Genomic DNA, 12,531 nt, shown 5'->3' on the forward strand with positions numbered 1-12,531 from the left:
CTTCTAATAGTGCCACTCCTTGGACTAAGCATATACAAACCACCACAGGGCTGGAGAGATGGCTCAGCAGTTACTGGCTGCTCTTCCAGAGGACCCCAGCTGGATTCCCAGTATGGTGGGACACAATGGTAGTCTGCAAACTTCTTTAACTCTAGATCTAAGACATTCAGTGTCCTCTTCTGGCCTATGCAGACACCAGTCATGCAAGTGGTATGGGCATGCAGGCAAAATACATAGACTCTTGGGAAGGTCAAATATATAGCATGTGCATATAACAATATATATATTGTTATATACATACATAACAATAGCAGGGCACCAGATGCCTGAACCTGAGTAAGGAGACAGAATGACCACAAGGTATATGACTTTTGGAGTGTGGAAATCATCTACTGTTGGTGGCAGCAAGAGTTACATTGATGCATACAGTTAATTGGCAAATATTGGTATATAGATTACACCTCAATAAATTTAATTATTTAAAAACAGAAGAGAGGAGATTTAAAAAAAGAGTTGTAGTGAACTCAGTTTCTTTTCCTGTTTATATTAAAGATGTCCTGATCTCAGAATGGAAGGCAGGAAACGTGTTACCCTGGGGAAGGGGTGATGCATATGTTCACACAGGAGAAGGAAAACTATGGATTCCATCCGAACTGATAAAAATCAGATTTGACTGGGGAAGGCACCCTGAAGATCCTGGCTACAAGAGAGGAAGGAGAAAATCAGAAGAACCAAACAAACAGGTGATGTATTGCTGTTCTCTCTATTTGGGAACAATTCTAATGACTTAATGACTTAACAAGTCTAATTCTTATGACTGGGACATAAGAATCTCTCCAGCCAAAACTTCAGCTGTGTGTAGCCAATAAATCTTGTTGGCTACAGAATTCTTATGACTTATTATTACATGCCGTCTTTCCAGATGGCACAAATGGAGACTTATATTGCTGTTGGGTTATATAATCATGCTAGCTCAAAAAGAAAGACAGATATATGTCTTCCACCTGCTCAGACAGAGAGTGGAAAAATCATCCTTAACTGGTCTATCTATGTACCTTGAACATTCCATGCAGATGTTTTTACAGAACTATATATTGCTTGTAAAGGGTTTCATAATAGAGAATGGGGCAACCAGACCCGAAAAGAGTCCTGACAAGATCCACCTGCAGAGAGGCTGAGCCACCCGGTCCCACACCAAGATGCCTCAGTGTTGTTTCCTAGAAAAACTTCAGCCTTGTGAGTGACATGGTCAGGACTTCACTTCAGCCTGAACCTTCATAGCCCTCAGAGACTGGACAATAAAAGCCAGCTAGCTTTCTTTTGACTTGACCACTGTCCCAATTACCGTTGGGCCCCTAAAACGAAATTTCTCCCTTCAATTCAGCAGGAAATAGTTAGAAAAAGACCATCACCCTTATATTGAGGTGGATGAAGCTGGTGCAACCACTCTGGAAATCAGTCTGGCGGTTCCTCAGAAAACTGGGCATGACACTTCCAGAGGACCCTGCTATACCACTCCTGGGCATATACCCAGAGGATTCCCCCGCATTTAATAAGGATACATGCTCCACTGTGTTCATAGCAGCCTTATTTATAATAGCCAGAAGCTGGAAAGAACCCAGATATCCCTCAATGGAGGAATGAATACAGAAAATGTGGTATATTTACACAATGGAGTACTACTCAGCAATTAAAAACAATGAATTCATGAAATTCTTAGGCAAATGATTGGAACTGGAAAAATATCATCATGGATATTAGCCCAGAAGCTCTGAATACCCAAGACACAATTAACATATCAAATGATTCCCAAAAAGAAGGAAGGAGAGGGCCCTGGTCCTGGAAAGGCTCAGTGCAACAATATAGGCGTCATCAGATCCCAATTCTTCCACCATAGCAAGTCCTGGATACAGCATCACGCCGGAAAAGCAAGATTCGGATCTAAAATCACTTCTCATGATGATAATAGAGGACTTTAAGAAGGACATAAATAGGGCTGGAGAGATGGCTCAGAGGTTAAGAGCACTGACTGCTCTTCCAGAGGTCCTGACTTCAATTCCCATCAACCACATGGTGGCTCACAACCATCTGTAATAGGATCAGATGCCCTCTTCTGGTGTGTCTGAAGACAGTGGCAGTATACTCATATATATATATATATAAATCTTTTAAAAAAAAAAAAAAAAAAAAAGAGCCGGGCAGTGGTGGCGCACACCTGTAATCCCAGCACTCTGGGAGGCAGAGGCAGGTGGATTTCTGAGTTCAAGGCCAGCCTGGTCTACAGAGTGAGTTCTAGGACAGCCAGGGCTATACAGAGAAACCCTGTCTCAAAAAAAACAAATCCAAAAAAATACCAAAAAAAAAAAAAAAAGACATAAATAACTCCCTTAAAGAAATACAGGAGAACAAAGGTAAACAGGTAGAAGCCCTTAAAGAGGAAACACAAAAATCCCTTAAAGAATTACAGGAAAACACAAACAAACAGGCAAAGGAAATGAACAAAACCATCCAGGATCTAAAAATGAAACTAGAAACAATAAAGAAATCACAAATAGAGACAATCCTAGAGGTAGAGAACCTAGGAAAGAGATCAGAAGTTATAGATGCAAGCATCACCAACAGAATACAAGGATAGAAGAGAGAATCTCAGATGCTGAAGGTACCATAGGAACCATAGACTCAACAGTTAAAGAAAATGCAAAATGCAAAAAGCTTGTAACCCAAAACATCCAGGAAATCCAGGACACAGTGAGAAGACCAAATCTAAGGATTATAGGTATAGAAGAGGGTGAAGATTCCCAACTTAAAGGGCCAGTAAATATCTTCAACAAAATTATAGAAGAAAACTTCCCTAACCTAAAGAAAGAGATGCCCATGAACATACAAGAAGCCTACATAACTCCAAATAGATTGGATCAGAAAAGAAATTCCTCCCATCACATAATAATCAAAACACCAAATGCACTAAACAAAAAAAATTTTAAAAACAATAAGGGAAAAAAGTCAATGAATATACAAAGGCAGGCCTATCAGAACTACACCAGGACTTCTCACCAGAGACTATGAAAGCTAGAAGATCCTGGACAGATGTCATACAGACCCTAAGAGAATGCACATGACAGCCCAGGCTACTATATCCAGCAAAACTCTCAAGCATCATAAACAGAGAAAACAAGGTCTAGCTGTCTCAAGATGAGTGAATTCTCATGTACACAAAATTTTGTTGTGCAAACCTTGCTCCTTAATTTAAAACTATTGGTTGGATAAAAAAAAATGACTACAGCCAATTACTAGAGAGAATAGAGGTAGACAGGTTTTCAGTGACCTGGTTGGGGGTCAGAGGGAGGGAGGGAGGGAGGAAAGAAAGGGAGGGTGGTTGAGGGAGGAGGAAGCCACCATGATAGGAGATGGACCATGGTACACAGCCAGGAGAAACAGCAAGTATTTGGGGTACACAGCTGGTACAGTAACCATTCCAGTAGTTAGAAAAGTAAATTAGGGGTTACCCACCAGTAATTGTCAAAGTTAAATAAAATAACCATAGTCCAAGTCTCATTTATTTGTAATCTATATTTGGATGAATTAAAATTTGTTCAATTACACTATTTATTATCTTTCTTTGGCTTGGTGTATAGTAAATAAAGTCACTAACTCAAAACAAAAGTTTGGCCATTATAGATTACCCTCTAGACCATACAGAATACAGGATCTTTCAAACATAGACATTGGGGGTTTAAGAGAAAGCTCTGTGATTGGGTATACAAACTGCTCTTGCACAGGACCCAAGTTGTGTTCCCAGAACGCACATTTGGCTGCTTATAGCTGCCTGAAACTCCAATTGCAGGGGCATCCTGGGTAAACACATTCATGTGCACATACCTACACACACACACACACACACACACCACACACAATCTTTTGGCCCAAAGCAGTAGAAATTCAAAAGTCACTCCCAATAAAGTTTAGACAGTCCCAGTAAAGTCCTAAAGGACTGCAATCATGGAATATGAGTTAACTAGAAATAAGTCTATCCTGGGGCTGGAGAGAAGGCTCAGTGGTCACAAGCCCTGTGTGCATGCAGATGGTTTAGGTTTGCTTCTTACCACAGCTGCATGTAGTTCCAGTTCCAATTGATACGTGGTCTCTTCTGACCTCTAAAATAAAATATTTTTAAAAATAAATCTATCCTAGGGATTTGAAGAGCCATTTCACCAAGGAAAATGTACAAATGGAAAGCAAGTATTAAAAATGGTCAGTATGAGGCTGGAGAGATGGCCCAGCGGTTAAGAGTACTGTCTGCTCTTTCAGAAATCCTGAGTTCAATTCCCAGCAACTACATGCGTTCTCACAACCATCTATAAAGAAATCTGGTGCCCTCTTCTGGCCTGTAGGCATACCTGCAGGTAAAATGCTGAATACATAATAAATGTATATATATATTTTTAAATGGTCAGTATTATTAGACATTAAGGGAATACAAATTAACTTCAAAAGATACTTCTACTTCTATGGTGGCCAAAATTTTTAAAAGGTAGTAACAAGCATTGACCAGCATGTGGTTGCTACTTTGTAAGTTTGTTTGATGCTGTGATTAAAATCCCAAACACTGAGTTCCATCCAGAGACTAAATATGTGCTTAGAGTGTTAGAACTTTTAGCCTTACACACCAACCAGTGCTCATACTCAGAAAACTGAGGCAGGAGGATTATGAATTTGAGACCAGCTTGGGCTATACAGCAATGCCTTCTTTAAAAAAAAAGGGGGGGGGAATGTGCTGGAGATTGAATTCTGTAGCTTATTTTCTTTCTTTCTAAATTTTTCATTTTCACTGAAATTTTTGATTTCAGTGAAATCACTGTGTGTATGCAACGTGTGTTCACTCAGAGGTCAGCAGGTGACTGTGGAGCTCGGTCTCTCCTTCTGCTTTTATGTGGGTTCTGGAAATCAAACTCAGGTTTGTATATGTGCTTTATCTGGTGAGCTATTTTCATTTTAAAGAAGGGTCTTATGCAGCCCAGGCTGGAAACAAACTGAATCCTTCTGCCTCAGATTCTAAAGTGCTGTATTACAGACCTATGCTACCCACATCTGCCTGGCTCTACAATAACTTACAATAACTCTCTCCTTCCAATCCTCCTTTTTTTCTCCCTCCCTCCCTTCCTTCCCTCCCTCCTTTCCCTCTCTACCTTCCCTCCCTCCCTTCTTTCCTTCCTTCCTCTGCCTGTGTCAAAGCTGCAGATATCCATGCAGAGCCTTAAATATACCTTGTAGTTAAGGATGACCTTGAACTTTTGATAGTTCTGTCTCCCCACCTGAGAGTTAGGTCTGCGCCACCACATTCAGTTATGAGGTGCTGGTGTAAAGTCATGAATTCTAGGCAAGCCCTCCTACTAGCTTAGCTATGTGCCCAGGTGCTAATGTTCAGGGAAGATGATGTCCTAAGAGAAAGTATGAAAACTATACCACACACACACACACACACACACACACACGTACAAACACACCCCTTATATCTGTTATTGTATCTTCTAGTAATTTTTAGGACCTAAGGCAGGGCTGGCATGGGGACTCATGGGACCTCCTCAACACTGTAATCAAGTCAAATGTAAGTATCTAAATACTTGTATCAACCATCTGAAGTAGGAGCAGTCAGGAGAAGGCCCCTCACCCACAGGCTTCCCAGGCTGGAGTGATGTGAATTGACTTGCTGGGTACCCGGTTACTATGGAAGACCCAGAGATGGAGAAGTGACATTGGGAAAGATTAGCATGTGACATCAGAGAGGGGAGAACACCTTATAAAATTATAATTAACAGCAACTGTTCTAAGATTCTAATGCAGCTGCTAAATCAAGTTAAGTTTAGAGCTGGGCAGTGGTGGCGCACTCCTTTAATCCTAGCAGTGGGGAGGCAGAGGCAGGTAGATTTCTGAGTTCGAGGCCAGCCTGGTCTACAGAGTGAGTTCCAGGACAACCAGGACTACACAGAGAAACCCTGTCTCAAAAAAAAGTTATTAAGTTTAAATCTGTAGGCTTAAAATGATTACAGCAGAATTGTTTAGGTTTTGAGGAGAGAAAGGAAGAGAAGCCACCATCAGATAGAAGAAGAATATGCTGGGCAGTGGTGGCGCATGCCTATAATCCCAGCACTCTGGGAGGCAGAGGCAGGCAGATCTCTGAGTTCAAGGCCAGCCTGGTCTACAGAGTGAGTTCCAGGACAGCCAGGGCTATACAGAGAAACCCTGTCTCGAAAAAGCCAAATCCAAAAAACCAAAAAAAAAAAAAATAAAAAAAAAAATAAATAAAATAAAAGATAGAAGAACGTGCAGGAGAAAGGAGAGCCACCGTGGGTTAGCCACAGCTGTAACACCTGGCCATGTGGGCTGTTCAGCTGGAGCTAGGAGCAGCTCAGATGAAATATAGAAAGTAATAATGGGGTTATGGATAGAAAGGAGATTCTAACAGCATGGAGAGCAGGCAGCTGCCCAGCTATTGTGCTGCTTCAGGCACATTAAAATATAAAGGCTGTGTGTGTGTGTGTGTTTCATCTGGGAACATACATGGTCAAAGGCAGGAAGAAACCCCACACTGGAATTTTTAAAATACTTTTACTACACAGAATAGTAAATGAAAAAAATGTAAGTGATATGAACATTCTTTGGTTAAAAATAAATATATTTCCAAATGTTGATAAGCCTGGAAAAAGGTCATTAAGGAGGTTACTGGGTATCTTAATTAGTGTTTTGCTGCTGTGAATAGACACCATGACCAAGGCAACTCTTATAAAGAACATTTAATTGGGTTCGGCTTACAGGTCCATTACTGTTAAGGCAGAGAGCATGGCAGCTTCCAGACAGGCATGGTGCAGGAGAAGTTGAGAGTTCTACATCTTCATCTAAAGACAGACAGGAGAAAATTGAGTTCCAGGCAGCTAGGATGAGGGTCTTAAAGGCCACGCCCACAGTAACACACTTCTTCCAACAAGGCCACAAAGTCCGAGGTTCAAATTCAGCAAAGAGTTGCTGCTTCTCTCCCAGAGAGATGGCACTCCCTCTCCCATTTAAAAATGATCATGTAGTTTATGTATACCTGTGGGGAGTCATGAGTCTGGCCTGGCCCAGCTGTTGTGGTGTACTCTCCAGAGAAGACTGTTCACATGGGTTTAAGCCAATAGAAAGTCTTTATTAGCTGGCCAGCAACTACACTGGGTGTTTGGGATCCCAGTGTAGCCCTGAGGCTTTCCTGGGATGAGATTTTAAGCACAAAAACCATGTTCTGGATTGACATACTTCAGTTAACAAGAACAGATTGCCAGAAGCAGAACTACAGAAGCTAAAAAGCAAGGTTAGTACATTTAGAGACTTTGGCAAAACTGTATACACATTGGTAGATTAGGCCTTCGTCTTAGTTTTGGCAGGTAGGTGGTGCTGTCTGCCTGCCGAGTTTTACAGCCTGAATGGAACTTGTCATGGAGTCAGTTGTGCTAAGGTCTCGGGGCTCTATCACCTAACTGCCTTGAGCAGTATACCTTACAGGTTTTTCCAGTTAGATTCTATGGCTCCTGGGCACTATGCCCCTTTCAGTCCCTGAGAAACTAAGGCACTCCCTCAGGCCGAGAAGCATTCAGACTGCTTTGTGCTTCTCTGGATGTTCCCTTAAAAGTCAAGGCAACATGGAAGCATTGACAGGACAATTGTCTTAGACATTAATCTGTGTATTCTGTACAGTTTGTGAATGTCATTACATCCTGGCAGCTACACCTGGATTCTTGCTGGCAATCACCACCATAGTTTCTTTCTGATAAGGGTACAAAAAGTCTGATTGCTCTCAGTAACTGAGCCTGGCTTAATTCCTTGACCAGTCATAACAGCTAACCTTGGTCTGGTTAGTGCGTGTGGATGTTCACATGGATGTATGTGCCTGAGTGGAAGGATGGGCACCATGAGCATGCAGGAGCCAAGGGGTTCAGAGGGTGATGGGTGCCCTTGAAACTGGAGTTATAGGAGTAATGAGCGGCCATGTGGGTGCTGGGGACTGGATTCTGTGCAAAAGCAGTGAGACGACCTCTGAGTCATCTCTGTGGTCCCACACTGCTTCTTCTGTAATACATCTTCGACACGTTGAGCTAGTTCCTACAGCCAAGGGAAAAGAATGTTCCAACCAAGCCTTTCCTGCATCCAATTTGGAATTTTACCCAAGTGCTGGGAATTGGCTCCCAGTGCCACGCCTCCAGACCTGAGGGTCCCTGCACCCAAATGGCTTCAACTGATAATAAAGAATTGCAGTACAGCCAATGGTTGAGCAAAAGGATTGAGGCAGGACTTTAAGATTGTGTGGGCAAGGGACTGGAGAGAGGAAAGGAGGAGGAGAGTGTCCGTGACTCAGAGGCAGGGGGATGAGATTTAAGAGCTGCCAGAGAAAAATCATCCAGCAATGTAGGTGGAAAGGAAAAGCGGCCCTATTGGGGGTGGGGGAGCTGCTCAAAAGGTAACAGGGCAGCAAAGATAAAATACAGATTTAGGTGTTGAGCCAGAAATACTGGAGGGAAATGTGTGTTAGCTGTGGGACTGCTACATTCTGACTGAAAAGCTTGTGTCTGGGTCTGGGGGGCTAGGGTGATGGCTCAGTTACTGAAGTGCTTGTCACATGAGCATAAGGACCTGAGTTTGGACCCACACAGAAGCTGGGTGTGGCTGGGCCCTGGCACTGAGGGACATATAGAGACAGGGAAATCCCAGAAGCTCTCTAGCCAGACAATTTAGCCAAATGATAAGCTGTATGTTCAGTGAGCCCAGGAAAATGTATCTTTCTCTTATAATTTTGAAGGATCAAATTTAATAATTTTCAAGAAAACCACCCATTGCTTTTTTTTATTATATATATATATATATATATATATATGAGTACACTGTAGCTGTCTTCATAAAACTCCAGAAGAGGGCATCAGATCCCATTATGAATGATTGTGAGAATCCCATGTGGTTGCTGAGAACTGAACTCAGGACCTCTGGAAGAGCAGTCAGTGCTCTTAACCGCTGAGCCATCTCTCCAGCTCAACCCATTGCTTCTTAAGTCCTGCTTGGCAACTTTCTTCTTTTTCTTCCTTGTGTGGGTAGAACCACTCCTAAATTTGCCATGGGATGTGTAGAATGCACTGATAACACTGAGGCGAGATTTTGTGATGGGTAGCCAAGGAAAATAGCTTCCTTTTAAAAATGTCAATGCATACGCAGGACTCTTGTGTACCTCCACCCGTGGTAAATCGATGTGGATGTGGTACACCTCTCCTACATGTATTATTGCTTCCCTTTGAATAAAGTTACCTTCCTACTGCTGTGAGTCTGTGTGACCTCCTATTTTCAGTCCTGTGAATAAGAATCTAAGAACTTGGAAACATTCAGCCTAGTTCCCTGTGGTATTGTGTTCTACAGACCCTGGGAGGGGAGAACAGGGAAGTTGGGGAGGGGAGCAGGACCCTGGTCCAGTCAGTATTGAGTGCTGAATGCTAAAGAGGTAGAAAAGAGAAGACCTTCAGGAGTCTTAATATTATGGCTCATTTAGGCTTCTTTTCTTTTTATTAAAAATTTGTTTATTTTATGTATGAGTATTCTATCTGCATGTACACCTACATGCCATAAGAAGGCATCAGAACTCATTACAGATGGTCATGAGCCATCATGTGGTTGCTGGGAATTGAACTCAGGACCTCTGGAAGAGCAGCTGATGCTCTTAACTGGTGAGCTGTCTGTCTAGCCTCACTCTATTTTCTTAATGTATTTTGTATGTTTGTGTACGTGTGTGTGTGTACATGTGTGTGTGTACGTGTGAGCGCACGCACACACACACACACACACACACACGCAAGGGCACATGTGATTCTGCATGTGTACAGGTTAGAGAACAACTGTCAGAGCTGCTTCTCTCTTTCATCCAAGGCAGGCCTGGGGATTAAGCTCAGGTCCTCGGGCTTGAAGGTAGGTGACTTCATCCACTAAACCGTCTGGCTAAATTTTCTAAATTTCTGTAACATTATCAGAAGAAGAGAAGGAGGAGGAAAAGAAGGAAGAGGGGAAGAAGAGAAAGAGGAGTGTCTTAGTCAGGGTTTCTATTCCTGCACAAACATCATGACCAAGAAGCAAGTTGGGGAGGAAAGGGTTTATTCAGTTTACACTTCCACGTTGCAGTTCATCACTAAAGGAAGTCAGGACTGGAACTCAAGCAGGTCAGGAAGCAGGAGCTGATGCAGAGGCCATGGAGGGATGTTTCTTACTGGCTTGCTTCCCCTGGTTTGCTCAGCCTGCTCTCTTATAGAACCCAAGAGCACCAGCCCAAAGGTGGTACCACCCACAAGGGGCCCTCCCCACTTGATCACTAATTGAGAAAATGCCCCACAGCTGGATCTCATGGAGGCACTTCCCCAACTGAAGCTCTTTTCTTTGTGAAAACTCCAGTCTGTGTCAAGTTGACACAGAAAACTAGCCAGTACAATGAGGAAGCAGAGGAAGTGGAGGAGGAAGAGGAGGAAGACGACAATCCTGGCTTGGGCTAGAGAGATGGCTTAGTGGTTGAGAAGTTTGCTCTTGAGGAAGACCTGGGTTTAGTTCCCAGCACCCACATGGCAGCTCACCACTATCTATAAGTACAGTACCAGAGGATCCAGTTCCCTCTTCTGGCCTTTACAGGAAATGCATCAAGGTGTTGTACAGATTGTATGTGTTATACACGCAAGCAACACACACATATGCAAAAAACAAAAACAAGTAAATTTTTAAGACACGGTTTCTCTTGTAGCTCTGGGTGTTCTAGAACTCACTCTATACCAGGCTGGTCTCGAATTTAAAGATCCACCTGCCTCTGCCTCCCATGTGCTAGGATCAAAGTTATGCGCCACCACTGACTGGCTAAAAACAAATATATTTTTAAAAAGAAAAAAAAAAGTAGAGCTTCTTATTGAGACCTAAAGGGAACCATCACAAGTATCTATCTGTTGAGCTATTTTTTTTCAGGGAGATCTGCTGCAGGAAATATTAAAAATAATGCCACCATCTCTCCCGCCCTGCCAGCCACAATACCATGTCCCAGTGGGGTCGCGTTCTGCGTGTTCTCCCCACTGCCGAGCTGTTCTCTCCCAGCTACTCCCACAGCAACTCAGCTGTGTTCCCTTTCTGCCATCGGCAGACCTACACTACAGTAACCAAGTAAAGTAAAACTCTTAAAGCTTAATTAACCGATCAGATTTATATAAAGAATATTACAATTTACAAGATATCAATTCAGTAATTTAAGAGCCAATTGATAATGATAAAAGCTTTATCCCAATTTTTTTTCTCTGATTCAGTGTTTCTCTGTGTAACCCTGGCTGTCCTGGAATTCACCCTGTACACCTCTGCTGGGATTACAGGCGTGTGCCACCACTGCCCGGTCCTGAACATTCTTTTTTAAAGTTTATATGTATGTGTGTGCGGGTGCTTACAGAGGCCAAGAAGGCCTTGGATCCCTGGAGCCGAAGCCTTCTAACATGAATGCTAGAAATCAAACCCAGGTCCTCTGCAAGAGTGGGAAGCACTCTTCTTAATCTCTGAGCCACCGCCACGTAAGCATTTAATTACTTATACAAACTTCACAAACTTCACGATGCTTGGGTAGGTATAATTATCCCAATCTTTAAAAAAAAAAAAAAAAAAAAAAAGCCCTGCTGGGCGCTGGTGGCGCACGCCTATAATCCCAGCACTCTGGGAGGCAGAGGCAGGCGGATTTCTGAGTTCAAGGCCAGCCTGGTCTACAGAGTGAGTTCCAGGACAGCTAGGGCTATACAGAGAAATCCTGTCTCGAAAAAAACAAAAACAAAAACAAAAAAGTCTAAAAAAAAAAAAAAAAGCCAAAAAACGAGGTTCAAATAAATTGGATACTTTCAAAATAGTGTAGCCTTAGGATACAGGAATGGCCTTTTGTTCCTCAGCGCGGCAGGAATGTTTGGCTTTCCAGTTCTTTAAACATTAGAGATGTTGTGCATGTGTCACCTAGTATGCAATAGGTAAGTGAGAGCGAGCGCTCCACACGACCGGGTCTTAAAAATGAATTTGCACAAGAACAGGGCTGGGTCACTGCGCAAGCAAAAAGACAGCCATCAGCTCCGGCCACAGCTCCCCGAGGCGCTGGGCAGCTGAGAGCAGTACGCACGCGCAGAGGTTTTTAGCCCCTCGGTTTAAAAAAAAAAAAAACCAAAACCGGCGAGCAGCACCCGCTGGCAGGTCTTCCTGCCTCTAGAGGGCCCTAGCGTCGTGGCGCAGCGCCCTGACCTGCCAGCGCGTTCTTTCTCACCCACAAACACTTGAGATATTAAAACCGAGCGCAAAGGTGTTCAGGTTTCCAGGCGCAGGAGACAGAAGCGTCAGCGTAAGCACCAGGATCTAGAAACTGGCCAGCGCCGAGTACTAAGACTTCCTCTCCAGCCCCGGAAGTACCTCCAGAATGGGCGGGCTCTAGCTCGAGGCGGAAGTGAAGGGCGGGCCGGGATAAGGGGCGGGGTTTAA

The sequence above is a fragment of the Apodemus sylvaticus genome, chromosome 9 (assembly GCF_947179515.1).
Source record: "Apodemus sylvaticus chromosome 9, mApoSyl1.1, whole genome shotgun sequence".
Lineage (NCBI taxonomy): Eukaryota > Metazoa > Chordata > Mammalia > Rodentia > Muridae > Apodemus > Apodemus sylvaticus.